Raw genomic sequence first — 23,431 nt, forward strand, 5'->3', positions numbered from 1 at the left:
TAAAGGAAGAGACACTGACCCACCTTGTGACATTATCTGCTGTCTCACCAACTTCCACACCATTGCGCCCTAAAGGAAGAGACACTGACCCACCTTGTGACATTATCTGCTGTCTCACCAACATTCACACCAAAGAAGAGATTCTTAAAAAAAAAGCTCAACCGAGTCCACATTACCCATGAATCTGCAGATATTAAAATCTATCGGGACTTATCCAATATAACGCTACAACACCGCAAAGACCTATGACCTCTACTTGATGCCTTGCGAACACGGGGAATCCATTATAGATGGAAAATTCCATTTTGCCTTTCAGCATCCACAGCTGGTAGATCTGCCATGTTTAGAGTACCGGAAGATCTTCTACAGTTCTGTGAATGCCTAGGCATTCCTATGGTCCAGACTATGTATATATTGGAGAAACATGGACTTTTTAGGCACACATATGTATAATGCAAAAAAAATGTATTCAAATCAAAACAAATTTCACATCGATAAAACCATATAAAATCGGACAGTTGTACGTGAATAACTGACCAAACCACATGCTAACACTTGCTAGGGCCAACTGGCAGCCCAGAGCCAACACAGTTTGAATTGGTTAGCATCAATGATAGAAGCTAGACATATTTAGTGATTTTTTTGCTTCTTCAGGAGCTCATTTGATTATTCTAGATGGATAAAGAGAACAACAGTAAATACATTTCATATTATATAAACAATTTTAAGGAATGAGTGAACCACAAGTAAAGATACTGTGCTTGAAGTCCAAAGGTGGAATCGTGGCATGCAGGAGGGCCAAGGGAAAATGTGGGGGCGCACACATTACCAGCACCGTAGTATAGTAAAAAGTCCCTCCTACACAAGGAGATAGAAATATAAACAGAAGATAGATAAAGTGAGACCCACCACCTCGAAATAAGAAAAGGGTAGGTTATAAAAGAAACCACATACCCTAAAACGTCTCTACTGGTAAGAAATCAGGGGGTAGGCACAGGTACTGTATCTTTCCCATGTTTCTCCAATATATACATAGTCTAGTTCAATAGGATGTGACACCTATTACCATCTATCTTTGCACCCACCGTACTACCCTGTGTTGGTGTAACCTCTATTGAATTCCTATGGTCCAGGTCCCGGACTGGTATGTTGAATTTTGTGTTCCCCCATTTGACAGAGAGCATTACAGAGAGGAACAGATGGAAACACAGACATCTCACCAACATCACCACGGGTCTCCAAAATCAGGTTCGCTGCATCCGCAGATCGCTCTAAGACTCCAGTCCCACCGCATCGCCGGCTCACCGGAGATCTAAACAAGACTCTTAAGCCATTTATCCTTGTCTACTTACAGGCTACAGATAAGTGTTTCACAGTTACAACCTTACTCAAACATGCTTCTGCGTGTCTTTACATTGTAAACGTCTAGTTGCGCTTATGTCTATACACAAAAATGAATATGGTGGCTCTGGCTCACTTTACTTAAGACCACATCAAAGAGACGATGCCCCCAACAATACAAAAGCCTCAACTCCCTATTAAAGATCACACAGCTTGTACTCCTTAACATCTAGCAGTTTTATTTAGAATGTTGTGGACTCGCTCCCTGTGTGCATCGCTCTGACGTTTTACTCTCAGGTTTGAGCTCACATAAAAAAGTACTCCTCAAGATGGAGTCTTTCCCATTTACAAAACATATACGCCAATATCAGCATTTCTTCCAAAACTGCTTATGTGTTAATCTCATCTGCTTTCAAGACCTATCATTCAGGAACACTGTTTCACTCTAAAAAAACACTTGTATTACTAAATAGCTTCTTCTAATGCATACAAAATTGGGACAAACCTAGGTGGTACCATACTTTCTACTCAACTATATCTTTTCTTACCTTAGAGGTTTTAAATGTTACTAACTCTTACTTATCACTGTTTGCATATTCTTGCAATATATGGCCAATAAGAGCACAGAATGCATTCTAACTTATCTCTGAATTTATTCATGTTATTATATAAGGTTCCAGAAGGGATGAGAACAAGGGATGAAGCTCTTGGTATCCAAATACCCCATGGTACTGTTTTTTTTAAATGATAGCATTGCTTAAATATTGTGTGCTGTATCTCAATCACACTTGGAAGTTACCTTGTTATATCTTCAAGTACCAGATTATAGTTTTATCATATGTTCATGCAGTGGATTCGCTGTAAGGATCAACCTTCTGATTAAGATTATCCAAATCCCTTGTTCTCTCTCCTGTTCCCTATTCAAGTTTAATGTTTTTGCTATTTCTTTAATAAACTATGACACAGTATATAGTAAATAACAAAGTCAGCATCCGATTGTTACACCAATCAGAATAACAGAATAGGATGTTGTGACGGTACTGGGAGTAAAAGACAGATACCTAATGGTTTGAATTGCTTCAAGTGGGACTATTTGTCAGACATGTTTCTTGAGAAATATGTGAGGACTTTTCCTGTTTGATTCTGAACATGTTCATTGAAAGAGATAATCACATTGGCTTCTGTTCCATGTTCTTCAATGTCAGAGACAGGCTTTTCCTATTGTTTGTGTATTGAGATAATGTGTATTGTGTAATGTGTACATCTGTCCAGATGGCTAGATAATTAGTTCAGGTTACTTCTGTTTCTGTATACAATTTCATCTGCATATGATAATGTAATCAGGCAGAGGGGAGGGATTGTGTACACTGTATGGGAGTGACTGAGTGTAAAACTCTGTTTTATTGGATTGTGAATGTCATGTCCTGTTCCCCACAATGTCCCCCTGTGCGATAACCTTGTGGGGGAAAACTGTATAAAAGAGCAGCTGTACCATTAAACCTAGAGTTCTACTTCACCCTCAATCTAGGGTCCTGTCTCTTATTGGGGAAATCTGCTACAAGGGATTGCTATGCTCTTTATACTCCCTTGTATAATCACTAAGCTCCTGTAAGAGCTTGTTCCTGTTCCTGCTTCACTCTCTGGGAAAGAGAGGTTCACCTACTGGAACCTAGAGCCTTGTCATAGTTCCAGGGTGGGTAGGAGACGGTGAGATCCCAACCAAGCTGCGGCGGTTCGTGGGGTGGTGTCTGGTGGAGTGCTTGGAGCCCTCGGGAAGCACTAGGAGCATCCGTCAATGGAGGTACCCAGATCCGTTACAGATGTCTTTCTATATCCCATCTTCTGAGTAACTATTGGAATTATAGCACCTGTCTTTTATATTATACACAGCCTGTATCACAACATAGCCCACAAGTGACTTCTTATTGACATAAGTCTCCTAAGCCTTCCTATGCAATGTACACATAATGTCTCTTACTTAAGGTCTTTTCATAGTTTATCACATCTATATCCTCTACCAGGCATCAGCCTTCATCTTCATGCACAACCAGGTTAGACAACCCCGCAGCAGATAGGCTTCTAGGAATTTCAGATGATACATCTGTATAACACCCCTTTCTGCTGAATTTTACCGGAGCCAAACCACTCCAATCGTAGGCAAGCTAGCTGGTTTTTCCTTTTCTCCTGGGAGTCCCCCAGGTTTACTTATCTTCATTCCCCATTCCCACTCCAGACCTTTTAGACCTAATATCACTCACCCCCATTTTGCAGGAGTAACCTTATTTCCAGAGGGACCCTTCACCCTCTCCCCCAAACTCTCTGCTATTTTTTTTCCAATACTTTTTCTTTTTCTTCTGCTTCCGTGCTCTCCGTCTCCTAAATCATATACGTTACCTACAAGTAAATACACCAATCATCCTTACAATTACACCAATGGTGGACAGGACACAGACAAGATCAACCCCCAAAAAGCTGAAACTAGTATCACCTAATTCCCAAGGTCTAAACATACCAGAAAAAAGGTCACAACTTCTAACATCATTGCAAAAAACAAAAAGCAAATGTCATGCTCATTCAAGAGACACACTTTCGAACTGACCAGATACCTAAATTAACCAACCATTTTTTCCCCACAGTTTACCACGCCACTAACAACCAAACCAAATCTAAAGGTGTGTCGATACTTCTTTCAAAACACTTGCCCTTAACCATTACCGACACCCTAGCAGATAGAGAAGGCAGGTTCCTTTTTTTAAAAGGTAGCCTTTACAAAAAAAACAGTTGTTAATCTCTACTGCCCCAACACGAAACAAGCCACCTTCCTCAACGCAAGGACAAGGTGCTTTGGGGGGCACCCCAAAGCACCCTTCCATGTTGAGAGCAAGCAGCCTGGTATGGTTTATCCTTTAGAAATGTCAGTACTGCTGCAGCAGACCTCGACAACCACAGCCCAGGGTTGTCCGGAAGACTGGAGATTTCATCAGCGGCCAGTAAGTGCACTTTTATTGGACAGGGGGCTGTTCATATAAGTCACTAAGTCAAGAAAAGTAAAGACCTAACAACAAAGTGAAATTAAATCAGAAAGGCACAAAAAGGTTGCATTTTTTTGCTTATAAATTTAGATAGCGACCATCTTTCAGTGGGTTTTCATGTAGAAGTCATATTGGAAATACTTTTTTCTGCATTGCACAAGGAGCCTGCTCCAGAAATATCAGACATGCTTTTGAGGGACATCCAACAACAAGCCGAGGCTCTAATAGGTCTATCTGAAGCTTTCAATTCCTTTTCTGATTCCTGTGCATTTTCATTTGTCAGTGAGACTATCCATCTGCCAATTGAAATGTGTGGATAACAGAGCATAAAAGCCTACTTTTAACACAACCTTGAATTAAATATATATGTAGCATGTCCAGAACCAGAAAAAAAAATTCATATAGGTGTAAAAGGGGTTCCCACTATCCCTGCTCTACTGAAAAATTATCTTTTTTTTCTGGTTCTGGACATGCTACAGAGCTGAAACTTCACAGGTACACTTTTTAGACCCCCTATACACTAAATCACACAAAAAAAAGTTCTTAAAAATTGTCATTTTTGATAGAGAGACAATTATTGGAAAACTTAAAAAAAAAAAAACTTAAAAAAAAAAAAATTTCTTTGGATTTATTGTCTGGGGGGGTCTAAAAAGTGTACCTGTGAAGTTTCAGCTCTGTAGCATGTCCAGAACCAGAAAAAAAATAGAATTAGGGTTAGGGCTAGGGTTAGGGTTAGGGCTAGGGTTAGGGTCAGGGCTAAGGTTAGGGTTATTTTTAGTGCTTAGGGTTAGAGGGTTAGAGTTAGAGGGGTAGGGGTAGGGCTACTAACTGTAACCCTAAGTATCTCACCGTAACCCTAACCCTAGCCCCTAACACTAAACCTAACCCTAACCCTCTAACCATAACCCTAACCCTCTAACCTTAACCCTAACCCTCTAAGCCTAGCCATAAAAATAACCCTAACCCTAAACCTAACCCTAGCCCTAGCCCTAACCCTAACCCTAACCCTAGCCCTAACCCTAATTCATATTTTTTTCTGGTTCTGGACATGCTACAGAGCTGAAACTTCACAGGTACACTTTTTAGACCCCCCAGATGCTAAATCCAAAGAATTTTTATTTTTTTATTTTTTTTTAAATTTTTCCAATAATTGGCTCTCTATCAAAAAATTACAATTTTTAAGAACTTTTTTTTGTGTGATCCCTCTCCGGCATGCCACAGTCCAGGTGTTTGTCCCCTTGAAACAACTTTTCCATTACTATTGTGGCCAGAAAGAGTCCCTGTGGGTTTTAAAATTCGCCTGCCTATTAAAGTCTATGGCGGTTTGCCCGGTTCGCCGGTTCGCGAACATTTGCCGATGTTCGCGTTCGCCGTTCGCGAACGGCGAATTTTAGGTTCGCGACATCACTATTCATAGTCTGGTCTGGTGCCGGTATATTGAAAAGGAAGGGGTCTTTGCTGTAAAAGAACAAATTAGGAGAGCAGTGAAATTACTTATATCCTGAGGTTCTTTGCTACCTCTAAAGTATACGCTATTAGTTTTTTTTGTTCGTTTAACCCAGCAGGCAAAGGCCAAGAAAACAAAAAGAAAGCTCAGGAGGATTCCCTGTACTAACTATGCAATGTTAGTACAGCAATCCCACACTGAGCTGCTGTTTTCTGGCAGGGGGGACCACCCCCCTCCAGAACACACTAGTCAGCACTCTCAGCCATTGGCAGAGAGCTATGATCAGATGCCAAACAGCAGACCTTTTCGGATCATGCCCCTTTGACAGGGCCTGGCTGAACTGTCCGCTTCTGTTGAACCGACTGCAGTATACTCGGGCTGAATGTCAGTAGATTTCTATTGAATCGGCCGATGCTGCTCGATATTCAGCCCAAGTGTACAGCCCTTAAGAGTCCCAGTAAAATTGGGGATGTTCTGCTGAGTATTCCTGAATGAACTAAGAGAAGCTGTCTCTGATGGGTTTAAATGTACCGAAAATTGTCCGGTTCTGCATTAATCGGGTGAATTTAGGTACATTTGTACCACTATCTGTTTAACAGAAGCTGGTCTAACAACTGGTTGAATGGTCCTGCTGGAAGACCAGCATCTTATCAGCACTTGCAGCTAATGGCTTTTTTATAAGCATACATAACACCCTCTCAGTGTACAGCATTACTTACCTTGGAGTAAGTCTGTACAGTCAAGCAAGCATTGTGAGAACTAGGCAGAACACTCCAATACAACTAGCACACCAAACTGGCACCCAAAAGCACATAACACATACAACTAATCAATTAAGCACCTATGTTGAGGGTTATAATTGCAAAACATTTTAAAAAATCATTAGACAGAAGAAGTGATTTTTTTGAAACCTTAAAAATGCCAAATTCCTTTAAATAAAACACCTGGGGTGCCCTAGTCCTGTCTATAAAGAGGTGTGTCTCTGAGATGTATGTATAGTTCTTCTGAAGCACTGTCATTTACATAGGAAAAAAGTGTTTAAAATTTCTGGAAAATTACATTTCATTGCCAGCCTCAGCATTCAGCACTGTCACACTTTGAATGACAATTGTGCAATCATGCAACATTGTACCTAGATGACATTTATCATTGATGACATTTATCTTTTTTTTTTTTTTTAGACAGAGTTTGTTTGCTAAACAAACAAAAAAAAAGACCAAACGTTTTGAAAAAATTCATTGATGTGCACTGATGAGGTGGCACTGATGGGCACTGATGAGGCAGCCCTGATATACGACACTGATGGGCACTGATAGGTGGCACTGAAGAGCACTGATAGGCGACCCTGATGGGCATTGATAGGTAGACTATGTGCACAAAATAACCTGCGCCCCCTACTGGACAGCTACTGCTAGCTCAAATACTGGAAGATTTCTGAATATAATACACACACGAGCAGCGTTGGTAAATAAATAGAATACAAATGGAAATAATGTTCCTCAAAGTCCCACAGGTATGATGATTATGCAGAGGATTCTGGATTACAGACTTTTCACCCAGGTGCTTGACACAGCAGAGTAGTGACACAGACCATCCACCACACACTGACTCTTACCGAAAAGTGAAGATCAGAACAGCAGTAAGTGGTTAAAGGGACCACTAGATCTCGCTAACTTTGGAAGAGAACTGGGGACATTCGTAAATCCTGACAGCCAAACATCAACAATCCTTTGATAGCCAAACTCCACATAGGATGATATGTAAGGTCAATCCTCCTTATATCTCCAGACAAGCATCAAACCTCCTCTGCTGCCACTTCCACCAATGTCTCCTCCATTGATAGATAGAACTGATGTGTCAAAGTGATGGGTAATTAGTGCCCTGATTATCAGTGTAAATGTGCCCTGTCATAGTTGCTGGCTACCAGCTCTCCTTTCCTCATGCTTTCCAGCAAGTTTGTTTACATGTGATCAACTGTGATTGGACATAACTGATTGCATGGTAAAGGGCTGCTATGATTGGCCCTTTACCACGATCTGTGATCAGCTGACTCTGTGTCCAGAACTGGACAACTGCGCTGTAGCCATCTGTTGGCTATAGCATGGTTAGGAAGTGGTTAAGGGGGTACTTCACACACACAAAAAAAAAAAAAATTGTCTGAGGACTCCAGGGAGTCTATACCAGACCCATAATTTGAGTATGCAGCCTGGCTGAATTGAAAATGCCAACAGTAGCCATCTGTTGGCTATAGCATGGTTAGGAAGTGGTTAAGGGGGTACTTCACACAAAAAAAAAAAATTGTCTAAAGACTCCAGGGAGTCTATACCAGACCCATAATTTGAGTATGGAGCCTGGTTGAATTGAAAATGTGTGCCCCACCTCCCAAATTATACCAGGCCACATGACCTCAACATAGGGAAGTACCTTGCAAATCACATTGTCCCCATGTTGCTGAGGACAAGACCCTGACTTGGTGGCTGGGAGGGTCTATGGGAGGGGGGGGGGCTTATTGGAACTTTATTTATAAGGGGCCCCCACATCCCATCCCCCCTTTGTTAGTGAGTATGGGGTACATACTACCCTACTCATTCACAAAATCAAAATGTCACCTAGAAAAAAAAGAAACCTAAACTTTTACAAAATGTCCATTATTAACCACATGCCTAACAACGATTTACGTCGGCAGTCAGCCCCTCACAGGCAAAGCGACGTAGGTCTACGTCGCTAGCCTGTGAGGGTCTAGGGAGTGAGCGTGCTCCGCTGGAGGCGTGCTCCCGCTCCCGCTCGCTCACAGACCCCCCCGCGCGAGTGACCGGCGGACCCGATGTCCGCTGGTTACTCGCGATCGTCGGTTACAGAGGGAGAAAGGCAGGCGGCTAATGTAAACAAAGCCACCTGTCATTCTCCCCTGTGTAACAGCACAGATCATATGGTCCTGCTATGTAGGACCGTTGATCTGTGCTGTTACACCACTAGCCACATCCAATCACAGTAAGAAGCACGCCCCTAGGGACACACATAACCCCTCCCTCTCAAATAAAGTTAACCCCTTCATTGCCAGTGTCATTTTTACAGTAACAGTGCATATGTATAGCACTGATTACTGTAGTAATGTCACTGGTAACCCCAAAAGTGTCAAAAATGTCAGTCAAGGGTCTGATTTGTCCGCCACAATGTCGCAGTCCCGCAAAAATAAATCGCAGATCGCCGCCATTACTCGTTAAAAAAAAAAACAATAAAAATGACAAAAATCTTTCCCTTAGTTAGTAAACGCAATAACTTTTGCGCAAACCAATCAAAATACGCTTTCTGCGATTTTTTTTACCAAACATATTTAGCAGAAAACAAATTGGCCTAAAATTTTAAAAAATTTTGATTTTTACATTTTTTTGGGGGAATTTGAAAAATATTGTTATTTTTGCAAAATTGTCGCTCTTTTTTTGTTTTTTTGCACGACCGCGCAATTGTCCGTTAAAGTCACGCAGTGCCGAATCGCAAAATAGGCCCTGGTCAGGAAGGGGGTAAAATCTTCCAGGGCTTAAGTGGTTAAACAAAATTAAAATCCCAAAAAAGATCCTTATTGTAAATCCATAGTCAATCATGATACCAAATTCCCTCCGACTTGCCAAATAACAGCTCCCTAAGCTGTCATCACCTGCTATAGAAGGGGCAGTGGATAGTGATGTCACTGCTATCCCATTCCCCATCCTTTTTTTTATGTGGTGGGAATTCCCAGTAGTGTCAGCTGTTCCTAGGTACGCGGTGGGTGCAAGCACTCGCTTCTTTTTTTGGGACCAGTGAATCTATCATGTATAGAACAGTAGAAATACAACTTCTATATGTGATACTTGGATCCTGCCGAACATGGGGCCAAAAGTTTGGATGTTTGTCTAAATGCCCGAACAGCCAAATGTCAGTTTCAGACCAAACTCATCCCTACTATGCAACAAGCAAACTCAGCACACTGCGCAATGCATCCCAAATACTGTTAGCACACTGAACCATTTATTCCAAATATATTAAACACACGTCACCATTCACCTCATGCTCAGAATAATTCACCAAAAACATTCAACAACCTTCTGCTATGAATCCTAATTCTTCACACAGAGCAGCATGCTTTACACTCAGCACCTCAGCACTCCACAGTATGTTTTACATTACACTCAGTACTGTGGATCAGGCACACTGCAGCACAAACCCCGATACACAGAATGCAGAATTCAGTGTGCACTCAAATACACTAAGCATAACCAGTACTTCGTAGCATGCACCTCAAACATATTTAGCCTTTTTAAATGGTTGTCCACAGAATTCCAAAGCATAAGTCATGATGGAACATGAAGCTCTAGTGCAAAAATGTGGGGGTGTTGCTCCTCCACTCGTAAAGGACACTGTCATAAGAGATTAATGGGGGCTGTCATTCCTGAATCAAATTCGATAGACGTGTTGATGCTTTGACTTCAATGCTGTCTGAGTCATTGACCTGGAATGATTATAGAGATAAGTACTTCTGGCACTTTTCGTACACTCATTTACAGCATGCTTATTCTTCGAGTCTGAATGAAACATACTCAAGCACAGCCAGGAATCTTTCATTTTTATAAACAGACCTGCAATGGCAGCCAGCTTTTTTATGACATGCATACTTTTCCCATGACAGAGTCACTTCAACCCTTAAAAGATTTTTTGAACAAAAGAGACAAACTGAAGGTATAAAATCCCTTTAAGGGTTATGCAACCCTTTAAAGAGACCCTGTTGCCCTCTTAAAAAAAGAAGATAAAAGCAAAGGAAAATCAAGCAATTTAAATGCTCACTTGCATTGTTTGCTTTTTTTTCTTTCAATTGATTATTTTTTTAGTGTGTAACATGCCTTTAAACTTTCTAGAAAGCTAGACTACTCCAGGAAGAGTCAATTTCCTAGCACAGCTCTTTGCATCATAACAGATTGGCACTGCTCCAAGCCTACAATGTCAGTCTCTTAGGTTTACACTCTGTATTCAGGTGCTGGCAGAAATAGAGCATATCTCACTCCAAAATGTAATATAGCATGCAAATCCCACCATGCAAACTGTATTCAACTTCAATGTAAGGTGAATGGAAAACTAGTTTCAGCTCTGATCTCAGCCAAATTGGTCACACCCCTCTAACAAGTTTCACCCACATTGGGCTTAATCGATTATTCTACTATTAAGCCCAATGTGGGTGAAACATGTCAGAGGTGCGTGACTGATGGGCTAGGATCTGAGCTGAAGCCAGTTTTTCATTCCCCTTACATTGAAGATGAATACAGCATTTGGCAGTATCTGCATCCTATATTACAGCACTTTGCATGTCATAGCATTCTCCTCTTCTGGGAGTTTCTAATTACTTTCTCTGCTGGCCCAGCCCCTCTACCACTCCCCTTGCCTCCCTATATAACATTTTATGCATCTGTCAGGGGAAGAGAGAAGGGAGATGATCACTACCTTATTAGTTTCACTCTCTTCCTCTACTCCACCTCCTCTCCCTCCAGCTACCGTACAGTTACCCGCAGAAACCTACGCCATCTCAACCCTTCTCTTCTCTACTCTGCTACCGGCCACCTCTATGACAAAATTGCACCCCTGTCCTGCACCAACCTAGCCACTTCTGTCTACAACTCTTCACTCTTAGCCTCCCTGGACACATTGGCCCCCCTCACCACACACCGAATCAGGCCCCGACCCCTTCAACCTTGGCAAACCGATAACACTAGAAGTCTGAAAAAGCATAGCCGTGCTCTTATGGCATAAGACTTGGTCTCAGAAGGATTTCAACCAATATAAATCCGCCCTCCAAAAATACAATTCCAGTCTCCACACTGCCAAACAGACCTATTTTATCACTCTCATTAACAGCCTGTCATCACGCCCCCGGAAAATCTTCGCTACCTTTAACTCTCTACTCCGTCCTCTACTACCCCCTCCCACTGACTCACTCACTGCCCAGGAGATTGCCAACCACTTCAAACAGAAGATTGACACAATTCATAAGGAGATCGTTGCTGTTCAGATACCTTCCTCCATGCCTTATGCTTCACGCCCACAAGTGCGATCATTACTTCCCTCATTCAACCCCGCCACTACAGACGAGGTTGCTAAACTACTTGCTAACGTCCACTTAACAACCTGCCCTCTGGATCCTGTTCCCTCACAAATGCTACGTTCACCTTCTGGCCCTATTCTACACTCTCTAACCCACATCTTCAATCTCTCCCTCTCTTCTGGCATCTTCCCCAACTCTCTAAAACATGCACTAGTCAGCCCCATACTTAAAAAGCCCTCACTGGACAAAACCGATCTGAACAACCTACGCCCTATTTCCTTGCTCCCCTTTTCATCCAAACTCCTCGAACGTCTAGTCTACAACCGACTGTGCGACCACCTTGCCGAGAATAGCCTCCTTGAACCTCTTCAGTCTGGATTTCGGCCTCAACACTCCACTGAAACTGCACTCCTAAAGCTGACAAACGATCTGCTAACGGCCAAAACCAATGGACACTATTCTGTACTCCTACTTCTGGACCTTTCTGCTGCCTTTGATACGGTTGACCATCCCCTCCTCCTCAAAAAACTCCATGCCTTTGGTCTCCGTGACTGTACTCTTCACTGGTTATCTTCCTACTTATCTAACCGCACCTTTAGCGTTACCTACAATTCTACTTCCTCCTCTCCTCTTCCCTTCTCTGTTGGAGTCCCCCAAGGCTCTGTTCTTGGACCCCTCCTATTTTCAATCTACACCTCCTCTCTAGGTCAGTTGATAGCATCCCACGGCTTCCAATACCACCTCTACGCTGACGATACCCAAATCTACCTATCCACTCCTCAGCTCTCTCCCTCAGTCTCCTCACGTATCACTAATTTACTATCAGATATATCGGTCTGGATGTCGCACCACTTCCTCAAACTCAATCCATCCAAAACCGAGCTTATAATTTTTCCTCCACCGCGTGCCCCTTCCCCTGATTTCTCCGTCAATATCAACGGCATTACCATCAGCCCATCTCCACATGCCAAGGTCTTAGGTGTTGTCCTGGACTCTGAACTCTCCTTCAAACCCCACATCCAATCGCTGTCCAAATCTTGCCGCCTCAGCCTCCGCAACATCTCCAAAATACGCCCCTTTCTAACCAAAGACACAACAAAACTCCTAGTTCACTCCCTGGTCATCTCGGGCCTCGACTACTGCAATTCCCTTCTCATTGGCTTACCTCTACACAGGCTATCCCCCCTTCAATCCATCATGAATGCTGCCGCCAGACTCATCCACCTCACCAATCGCTCAGTGTCCGCTGCTCCTCTCTGTCAAGCCCTCCACTGGCTTCCGCTCACCCAACGAATTAAATTCAAAATACTTACAACATCTTACAAAGCAATCCACAGCCTAGCCCCCAGCTACATCACTAGCCTCATCTCAAAATACCAACCTAATCGCTCTCTTCGTTCTTCACAAAACCTCCTGCTCTCTAGCTCACTCATCACCTCCTCCCATGCTCGCCTCCAGGACTTTTCCAGAGCCTCTCCAATCCTATGGAACTCCTTACCCTTATCTGTCCGATTATCCCCTACTCTATTAGCTTTTAGGTGATCTCTGAAAACCCTCCTCTTCAGAGAAGCCTATCCTACCAACCCCTAACAAATGTACCTCCTTTTTCTCCATCAACCCATCCCCCACAGTTGCATTTTGTTTCACTTGACCCTTCTAGGTTGTAAGCTCTAACGAGCAGGGCCCTCTAGTTCCTCCTGTTTTGAACTGTATTGTAACTGTATTGTCTTCCTTCACATTGTAAAGCGCTGCGCAAACTGTTGGCGCTATATAAATCCTGTATAATAATAATAATAATAATAATAATAATAATAATAATAATAAAGTGTCACTTCAATAATAGCGGCAGCTTCCATCACATTCAGGATAGTGGCCCACAGCAGCAGTCTCTGGGTTTTTGGATGTTTACTCAAGGGGATATAAATAATATGACTACGATACAATAAATGCACATATAAACTTATGCAAAAGATTGTTGTTAAAATGATGACTGGGTTTCTTTAACCACTTTACCTCCATTCACATTGCTGCTACTGCAGCAATGTGGCTCGTTCCCATCCAGCGTCGTAGACCTACGTCGCTGCACTCCTCCCCCTGTAGGCGGCGCTCGCGCGCCGCCGGAGGCGCTCTCCCACTGTTTTCAGTCACAGCGGGAGTCTGGCCAGGGGAGGAGCGGCGGCGATCGCCGCCGCTCTTCCCCGATTGTTAGGGAATCGAGTGAGGAGATCCGCCCGCCTGTGTAAACAAAGCGGGCGGATCTCCTAAGTGACAGGGAGTGAGCATAGCTGAACATCCGATCTGTCCTTGTGTCACATAGTCACCCCCCCCACACATCAGTAAGCACCAGGCATACATTAACCCCTCCCTCTCCAATAAAATTAACCTCTTCCCTGCCAGTGCCATTTTTACAGTAACAGTGCATATTTATAGCACTGATTACTGCAGTAATGTCACTGGTACCCCCAAAAGTGTCAAAAATGTCAGTCAAGGGTCCGATCTGTCCGCCGCAATGTCGCAAAAAAAAACGCAGATCGCCGCCATTACGCGTTAAAAAAAAACACCAAAAATGACAGAAATCTTTCCCGTAGTTCGTAAACGCAATAACTTTTGCGCAAACCAATCAAAATACGCTTATCGTGATTTTTTTTACCAAACATATGTAGCAGAAGACAAATTGGCCAAAAATTGAAAAAAAATTAGATTTTTACATTCTTTTGGGGGGGAATTTCTTATAAAAAAATGTTAAAAATATTGTTATTTTTTCAAAATAAACGCTCTTTTTTTGTTTATAGCGCAAAAAGTAAAAAGTGCACAGGTGATCAAATAGCACCAAAAAAAAGCTCTGTTTGTGGGAAAAAAAGGACGTAAATTTTCTTTGGGTACGGCGTCGCACGACCGCGCAATTGTCCGTTAAAGTCGCACAGTGCCGAATCGCAAAAAGTGGCCTGGACGTAAGACAGCAAAATCCTCCGGTGGTAAAGTGGTTAAATAAAAAAAGTAAACAACATGTGTCTGTGTTTTCTAATATGCTATATAATTCACATTAGTAGTGAAAATTCAGTGGGTGATCTAATCTAGTTAGTCAAAATATACACGCAAACCTCTATCTCCAGAGTGCCAGAACTAACATCTGTTGAGGTTTATACAGACATCGGATGCATGTCACCCACTATCACAAATGTGTTCTTCTCATATAACATTAAGAACAGCATAGTAAAGCTGCTTCTTGATTTTCACTCCATTTCTAGGGCATAGATTCAGGCAAGTCTGTTTCACTTTTACTTATTAACAAAAAAGTATAATGAATTGCATTATTGTACAATCGTGTCTAGTCTTCCACTTTTGCTATGCCCAGTCTCGGTTACATTAATTCAAGATGACTGATAGAAAACAGGACAATAACTGAATGTGTGATCATTATCAAGAGAGTTGCATGCCCTTTAAAAAATATAGCTGTCTGTGATAGTTACTACACACTGTAGAAAACAAATGTAATTCCCAGCAAAATAAAATTGCACCAGAAGGCGGATGATACCCTTAGACAGCTTGCTTAGAAACTAACCTATTGGAAACATATTAATCATAAAAGGATAGCTAAAAATATGAAAACAAGATGACAAAATGTAAGCAACCAAAATGTTTTGCATTTCTTGATCCACATTATTTATTTAATATTTCCTAAAATATTAACAGCTTTTGTTAAAATGTAGTAGTTTAATATTGCCGGTAAAACATGTGATGCCTAAACTTTTGTCAGTTCCTTTAAGGCTTGTGAGGTCTTCCATATTTGTAATGCAAATGTTTGCAAAAACTCGTTTCAGGGAGGTGCTGCTTCCTGTATGGCTCCTGTCACAGGTGGAGTGCATTTCATATTACTCCTCCTGTGATAGAACCAGAACTACAAAGGAAGCAGCGGCTCTGTCACTGACATCCTGAGAGTGGTTCTGTAACTAATACAGACATCCTAAGTCTCCCGTGGCAGCCTGGAGATTGCGCGGCACTTGCGGGTGTCCGTGAGCCGCCAGCCAAAGGCAGGAGACTCCCACAAGTCGTGGGAGACTTGGGATGTCTGTAATGTTGTTTATTCTATCAAATAATTGTGGTGTGGTAGGTGGTGTAGTTTGTTTCCAAATTGCTGGGGCACAGGTTTGAGCTACGGTCACTAAATTAATTATGATTGACATCTTGTAAGTTTTGATGGAGAAAGAGTTATTGTGCAGCAAGAATAAAGCAGGATTTTTGGTGATTGTGAAGTAAAATTTCCATGCAATGGTGTGTACCTTGTCCCAGAAGTGTGTCAGCTTATAACATGACCATAAAATATGTTGCCAGGGAGGTGCTGCACTGATAGAATTGGTCAGGAGAGTTGAGGAACATGTTATGCATGAGGGTCCTGTACCATCTCATCACTATTTTTTAATGAAATCCCTGGTATTTATGACTTCTAAAAAATATAGGATTAGTGCTTTGTTGCTCTCTTCTAGGAAAATATGTTGGTTAAGTTACTGTTCCCTCTTATCTAGGAAGTAGAAACTAGGGAAGTGAGTTGGAACCTGGTTGTAGAATTAATTTGTAACATGATTAGAGAGGGATGTCGGCTGGTTCTGCTTTAGTACACTTTTGTTCAAAGAGAGACAGATGTTAGTGGAAGGTTGTAACAATGGTTGCCGGAATGGCATTTATTGACATGTCAACTAGAAATGGACAAGCAGAGCATGTAATAAAATGTGTCAAGAATTTGGCTTTCTCAGTTGGGTAATGGTTCTATAATGGATTTGGGGAAGGGGGATGCAAGATTCCAAATTATTGTGGGCAGTAGGTAGGGTTTTACTGAGAGGTGTTTTATGGAGAGAGCTTCCTCGGCCAACCCCTAGATGTAATTCCCCATTGGGTGGAGTTTAAGAGCTGAAAAGATGATGTTAAGACCTCTGGAGAGTACTAAAAGGGCGACCAGGAACTCATCTTATTCCATGGGTGTCCATAGTTGGAACTTTTTGTGTCTACAATAATCAATGATGCAAGCAAAGTGTACCACAACATATTATAGTTTGATGTCAGGTAGGGTTAAGCCCCCCTCACTGTTAGTTTATAGAATTGTGTGCTTTAGTCTGAGTGTAGCTTTCTTTTTATTTTTTGCCCCAGATATATTTGGTAAGGAATACATTTGTTTCCAGTCTGGCATGCATGGTGTGGAGGTAAAGCTCCTAAGCTCCCGCTGAGCCCACTGGATATCAGGTAATAAAACCACCACAGGAGCTCACCCACTGCCAATCGACTTGACAGGTGTGCCAGCCGACTATATGGATCACTTTGTGGAGCAATCTCGCTCCCGCCCACTCACAGATCCTTCACAGATGGTCCCAGCTGAGTAGCCTGCTTATATCAATACGGCTGAAGCCACTAACATGTAGGAGCTCGTAGAAAGGAGTCCCCCCCCCTCTCCTAGCCCAGACACATGCCGCCCAGTTGTATCCTCTCCCTTTCTGGTGGATTACTTTGCATATGCTAAAATGGCTGCAGCTGTGGCAGCTCTTATCACCCCCACAATCTCCTCAACTGTGGGGGCATTAGTTACACAAGGGATTGCCCAGCTTTGAAGTGAATTGAGTATGTACCTTCAGCGCATCCAGGAGACTCTGCACAGGCTTTCACTCATTGAGGATGAGTTTCATCAAACTTCCACTACTGTGCATTAGGCCTGCTGAATATAATCGCCAAATCGATGCATCGCGATGCGACCCTTCGCGATTCTGCATCGATACGGGGTGATTGAAAAATCGATTACCTAATGACGTCAGTTCCGGAGGCGGGGACAGAAGTGACATGGCGGCGCTGGCCGGGCTTGTGGAACACGGAGCTCCTCCTCAAGGCGCGGGAGAGGAGAGGAGGAGAGCGGAGCTATCAGTGCTCTCTCTGACAGCGGGATACACATGGCACGCCCACTTAACACGCTGCTGCCCGACCGCCCGCTCTGACAGCCCGGCGGCCCGAAGTCACGGCCTTCCCAGCTCGGTACACTTCTGGTAGCGGTGCGGTTCTCGGCAGACAGCCTGAGTTGACCGCAGGGGAGCGAGGAGGCCCTGCTTTCCGCCTGTACCGTGCACTGCACGAGTCCGAGCTCCAAATTCCCGACATGAGGCTCATCACCCGGGACCTGTCCGAGCCCTACTCCATACACCTACCACTCTGCTTCCTGGTAAGTCGGGGCACTACAGGGCCCAGCATTCCTCCTTACCAGGGCCTGCTATAATACAACTAGGGGCACTACAGAGCCCAGCATTCCTCCTTACCAGGGCCTGTTATACTACAACTAGGGGGACTACTACAGACTCTGTAGTCCCCCTAGTTGTAGTATAACAGGCCCTGATAAGGAGGAATGCTGGGCTCTGTAGTGCCCCTAGTTGTAGTACAGTAGGCCCTGGTAAGGAGGAATGCTGGGCTCTGTAGTCCCCCTAGTTTTAGTACAGTAGGCCCTGGTAAGGAGGAATGCTGGGCTCTGTAGTCCCCCTAGTTGTAGTACAGTAGGCCCTGGTAAGTAGGAATGCTGGGCTCTGTAGCTCTGTATAGAGCCCAGCATTCCTCCTTACCAGAGCCTGTTATACTACAACTAGGGGGACTATAGAGCCCAGCATTCTTCCTTACCAGGGCCTACGGTACTACAACTAGGTAACTCTTCTAACCTGATGTGGCCTGCTCTAAAGGGGGATCTATGAGGGGACCTGCTCTACTAATGGGGGATCTATGGGGGGACCTGCTCTACTAAAGGGGGATCTCTGGAGATGCTGGCCTGCTCTAAAGGGGGATCTATGGCGACCCTGCACTAAAGGGGATCTATTCCATAGCTCCCCCTTTAGAGCAGGATCCCCAAAGATCCCCCTTTAGAGCTCAGTTTCCCTGGATCCCCTTTAGGGCAGGCCCAGGCTCCCCATAGATCTCCTTTAGAGCAGGGTCCCCATAGATCCCCCTTTAGAGCAGGGTCCCCATAGTAATCGTGATGCATCGTGATGCATCGCGGAATCGAATCGTATCGAATCACGACCCTAATAATCGTAATTGCATTGAATCGTGAGGTAAGTGAAGATGTGCAGCCCTACTGTGCATTCAGATGATGAGGCTTTGCAGGCTATTCAGGAAAATTGGAGGACCTGAAGAATAGGTCCAGGTAAAAATATTCTTCGCATTACAGGCTTGCCAGAATCTTACCAAGGTAATGGCCTGGCCATGCTCTGCGCCTCTTCCGTTCCCGCAGCACTAGGGATTAGTACAGTGGAACGTCCACCCAGAATTAGCCCTCCTATGGAAAATAGAGCTTCTCCACAACCAGGTATTGTAAAATATTTAAAACTATGCGGACAAACAGCTTATTTTGCAGCATTTTAGGGAACAGTGATCCCTTCAAGTCATTGGCCATATTCTTCTGTTATGTGCAGATCATTCAGTAGAGGTGTCCCGAAAATGCAAGATCTTCTCTCAGGTCTGCTCCATTAAGTTCCAAGATCAAGGCAGATTTACTCTTGCTTATCCTGTTATCCTCCACCTCACTATAGCAGATGGAAAGCGTCTAATGTTTCACACACTGAACTCCTCAAGTTTACAACCAGTGGAGGATGCCTTACCAACCAGAAAGGCAACTCTTTTGCAAAACTCAACGCAGCCCTATCAAGTAAGCCTCCAAGAAAGTCAAATGAGTCCTGAGTTTGGCAGGGGAATGGCATCTGCCCTATTTGTTCATGTCACCATCCCCCCTGCCTGACCCTGCAGTGCTTATAACCCCTTGCAATTATTTTGTGTGATTTTATATCTTTTATTGTTGGCTGATATGTTTCTATGATTATGTAATCAGTACATTGCTTTATTGTTTGATTAATGTGCTCAGGCTTCCTTATCCATAAAACTTGAGAAGCTGCCCCCCTTAAGAGCATGGTCCTCTCATGGCCTTTTATTATAAATGCCACAGAGGCACAGCTTTTCTAACTAACAATGGATATGGGCTCTAGGGTCCTTTATCTTAATGACTCACTATGTGGAAAAAATTTCTTGTGTGAAACTAAAAAACATAACAGTGTCCATACATGACCGCCAAAGTGCTCCAAAGAGTGCAAGTAGAATGATGCAGATCTTCTCTGGTGCCTCCAGACAGCAAAAATAATTGTGGGTTGAGTATCTTCCACCACCATCAGAGATATTTCCTACTCACCAGACACAGACATATGACTTGCATGTTAAATAATAGAGAGATCTCTCTCCTCTAAATGGACACTCCGCAATGTCACTCCAATACAGTTAGATAGTATCTCCAAAGTGGTATACCGTATAATCAGGGAAAAGACAAAAGACCCTTTATAGTGAAGTATTTAATTCATTTATTTGTTGCATAATAGTTTAAAACAGTGTTTTTCAACTTCGTTCCTCAGGGCACACTAACAGGCCAGGTTTGCAAGAAAACTAAAATACATCACAGGTGATATCATTTGCTGCTCAGTGATTGCAGTATTCTAGTCGGCATCTCCCCAAGGTAATACTTAAAATCTGGCCTGTTAGTGTGCCCTGAAGACCAGAGTTGAGAAACCCTGGTTTAAAAACACAGATGTACCAGTTCCAAAAAGGCTTGTCTGCATGGCAGGGACGCCGATTCACATTCCAAGATGGTGGATGTGACGTGTCACGCTGATCCAATCCAACCGGTTTTGTCAGCAACGTCTGAAGTCATTAGGGTTCAATGACTGGACAGGTCCCTACCTTCTATTTACATTACCGCCATATCAGGATATCCAATCCATTTCAATCCTTTCATACCGCAATTGTAACCAATTCTTTACATCCGCCAATGGTAAAATATACACATAACCTAAATTATACTGCCCATATTAGTTAAAAATTCTTCAACTAAAAATAACTTTTAATAGATGACTCATAGGAATCAGGAATTTATACATGGCACCCCTTCTAGGGGTGACAGGGAGTAACACACCTAATTAATATTTAGCCCCATCTAGTGGGAACTTAAAAGAACACATCCCAATTGATATATAAATAGTAATAAATATAACAAATCATACTAACATTGTTTAATCTACTCCAAAAATTATATATATATATATACATATTTTATATTAATGTCTACAGGATTGAGACAGTTTGAAAAACCTTTGCATTTAATAATTTGACTTATAGCAGTTTAAGTCAATATCCACATTTATTCCTACCGGACTTAAAGTACCCAACTCAAAGATCCATACCAAAGGATGTAAATCTCTCTATTTTCCTTTTCTCAATTGTAGTTGTCCTACATGTTTTGCACCTTTTACAATGGTGAAAGCCTGTACTATCTAGAAAAGTTACATTTTTTTTGGGTGGGTCATGTAAGGAGCTATTTTTTTCCAGAGGCTTCTGATACACAAATTTGGGTTGCCTAGGGAGTATGTCTGATAACACCTTGTCCCGACGGCAACAAAGACCAATGTTTCTTTACAATATGTTCAAAAGCTTTGTAATCCTGGTTAAAATTGGTCAGAAACGCTACATTTTCTTTAAAGTCCTTACACTTAGGTTTATTCTCTAATGATTCATTTCTATCCATGTTCATAACACTAGCCTGAATTGGTAACAATGTCTTATCATGGTACCCTTTGTCTCTAAACCTACTGAACAAAACATTAGATTGTTGGATACAGTCATCCATGACATCACAGTTGCGTCTGATCTGCATTCGTTGGTCCTTAGGGATACCTCCAAGCCAGTTGGGGTGATGGAAACTAGCGGTAGGAATATAACTATTCCTGTCAGTCTCCTTAAAAAATGTTTTGGTGAGAATCTGTCTATTCCCCTTCATAAATACTAGATCTAAGAAACAAATTTGATGTAAATCCCAACTCCCGGTAAACCTTAATTAAACCTATTGGTGTTTAGGTCCGCAAGAAATGTTGCCAATCTTTCCACAAGACCGTTCCACAAAATGACTATGTCATCAATGAATCGTTTATAAAGTGCAATCTCTAAACGCGTTGGATGGATCAGCCTGACACGTCACTTCTGCCATCTTGGAAGCAGTGTTGGGAAGGTTACTTTGGAAATGTAATAGGTTACATATTACAAATTACCCTATTTAAAATGTAATAAGTAGTGTAACTTTTCAATTACTTTATAAAAGTAAAGTAACTGATTACATTTGATTACTTTTTAATTACTTTTAAGTTTCTAATAGATATTTTCAACTAAACTATTTCCAAACGTTTATAACAGGCTGGGTTAATTTTATAGTAGTATTCAACTCTGTTTACTGTTAGAATTTTAAAATCTTTCATCACTTGAATTAAGATCATATTGATTTAATTTTAAAGCACAGCCATCACAAAACCAAGGTTCATAACAAAAAAAAATTGTTTAATACTGTTTTAGGAATCAACTCTTTGCATAGCTATAACAGGACGCACTGGCAAGTAACAGTGCCTTGAAAAAAAAAAACGAGAAGCATATACATAAACCCAAATAGGCAATAAAACAGTTATTAAAATAGTTAATAAAAGAAAAAAACACTGGTGTCTCATAGCCATAAATGCAATTAGAGAAAGAAATTATTTAAATCTGGGGTCTGTGTGTGTGTGCTCAAACTGGACAATAGAGCAAGAGATAAAGTGTCCACACCACACATCAGTCATCTTGGGCTAGGTCCCTGGGACAGTGCTGTTTGTTGTAACGGAGCAGTAGGACCTGTTCCATGTGGTCATCACTCATTCTGTTTCAAGAGGAGGTCAAAAGATTACCTCCATGACTAAAAAGACGCTCCACTGGAGCACTGGAAGGCAATGTGGTGTTGTACTTGATAAAAAGTCTCTTAACTATAGGAAACGCCTTAAGAGACGTCAGGTTGTTGTTATCTGAATCTTCTAAGTACTTTCTGACTTCATCATGAGTTGTGCTGTCAGAAGATGATTTGGCATTATTAAAGACAAAAAAGTTTTCCTCTGACTCATCAGATTTCACAGAGTTGTCATCTCTCACTGCAGCTGGACTGTGCAGTGGTTCCAGAGCAATAGCTTCCTGCAGTAAGGTTCTCCTCATGTCTTCTCTCTTCTCAGGGCTAAGCCAGCTTAAGCAGAACATTGGCAGGGTTGTGGTCACCATCTTTGCTTCATGGCTGGCTAACACTGATCCAAAGCGCTGTTCTATGGCCTCACTGATACTGGTGACAATGTGTGCATTATAGAGCAAATGAGGCATCATTTCAAATAGCTTTGTCTTGAGGCTAAGCAAAGTAGGAATTAAAAATCCTAGGTAAAATTTGCTTTCACCCTGGAGAATGTCAATGGCAACAGCTAGGGGCTTCAAAACCTCTATGTACTCTTTAAGGAATGCAGACTCTTGTGGATGAAGCTTTGGCACATCAAGCTTATCACAGATCTCCCTCAGCGTTTCTTCTGGGAGCCCTGCAAGTTTTGTGATAGCCCTGATCTCTGAGTTCCATCTTGTGACTGATGGGACAGTAAAATGCATATTGACAATCTCCTGAATAGCTTCTGTGGCCAATGAAGATCTATGTGCTTT

Source organism: Pelophylax lessonae (genome assembly GCF_965119305.1).
Source record: "Pelophylax lessonae genome assembly, chromosome: 5".
Taxonomy (NCBI): Eukaryota; Metazoa; Chordata; class Amphibia; order Anura; family Ranidae; genus Pelophylax; species Pelophylax lessonae.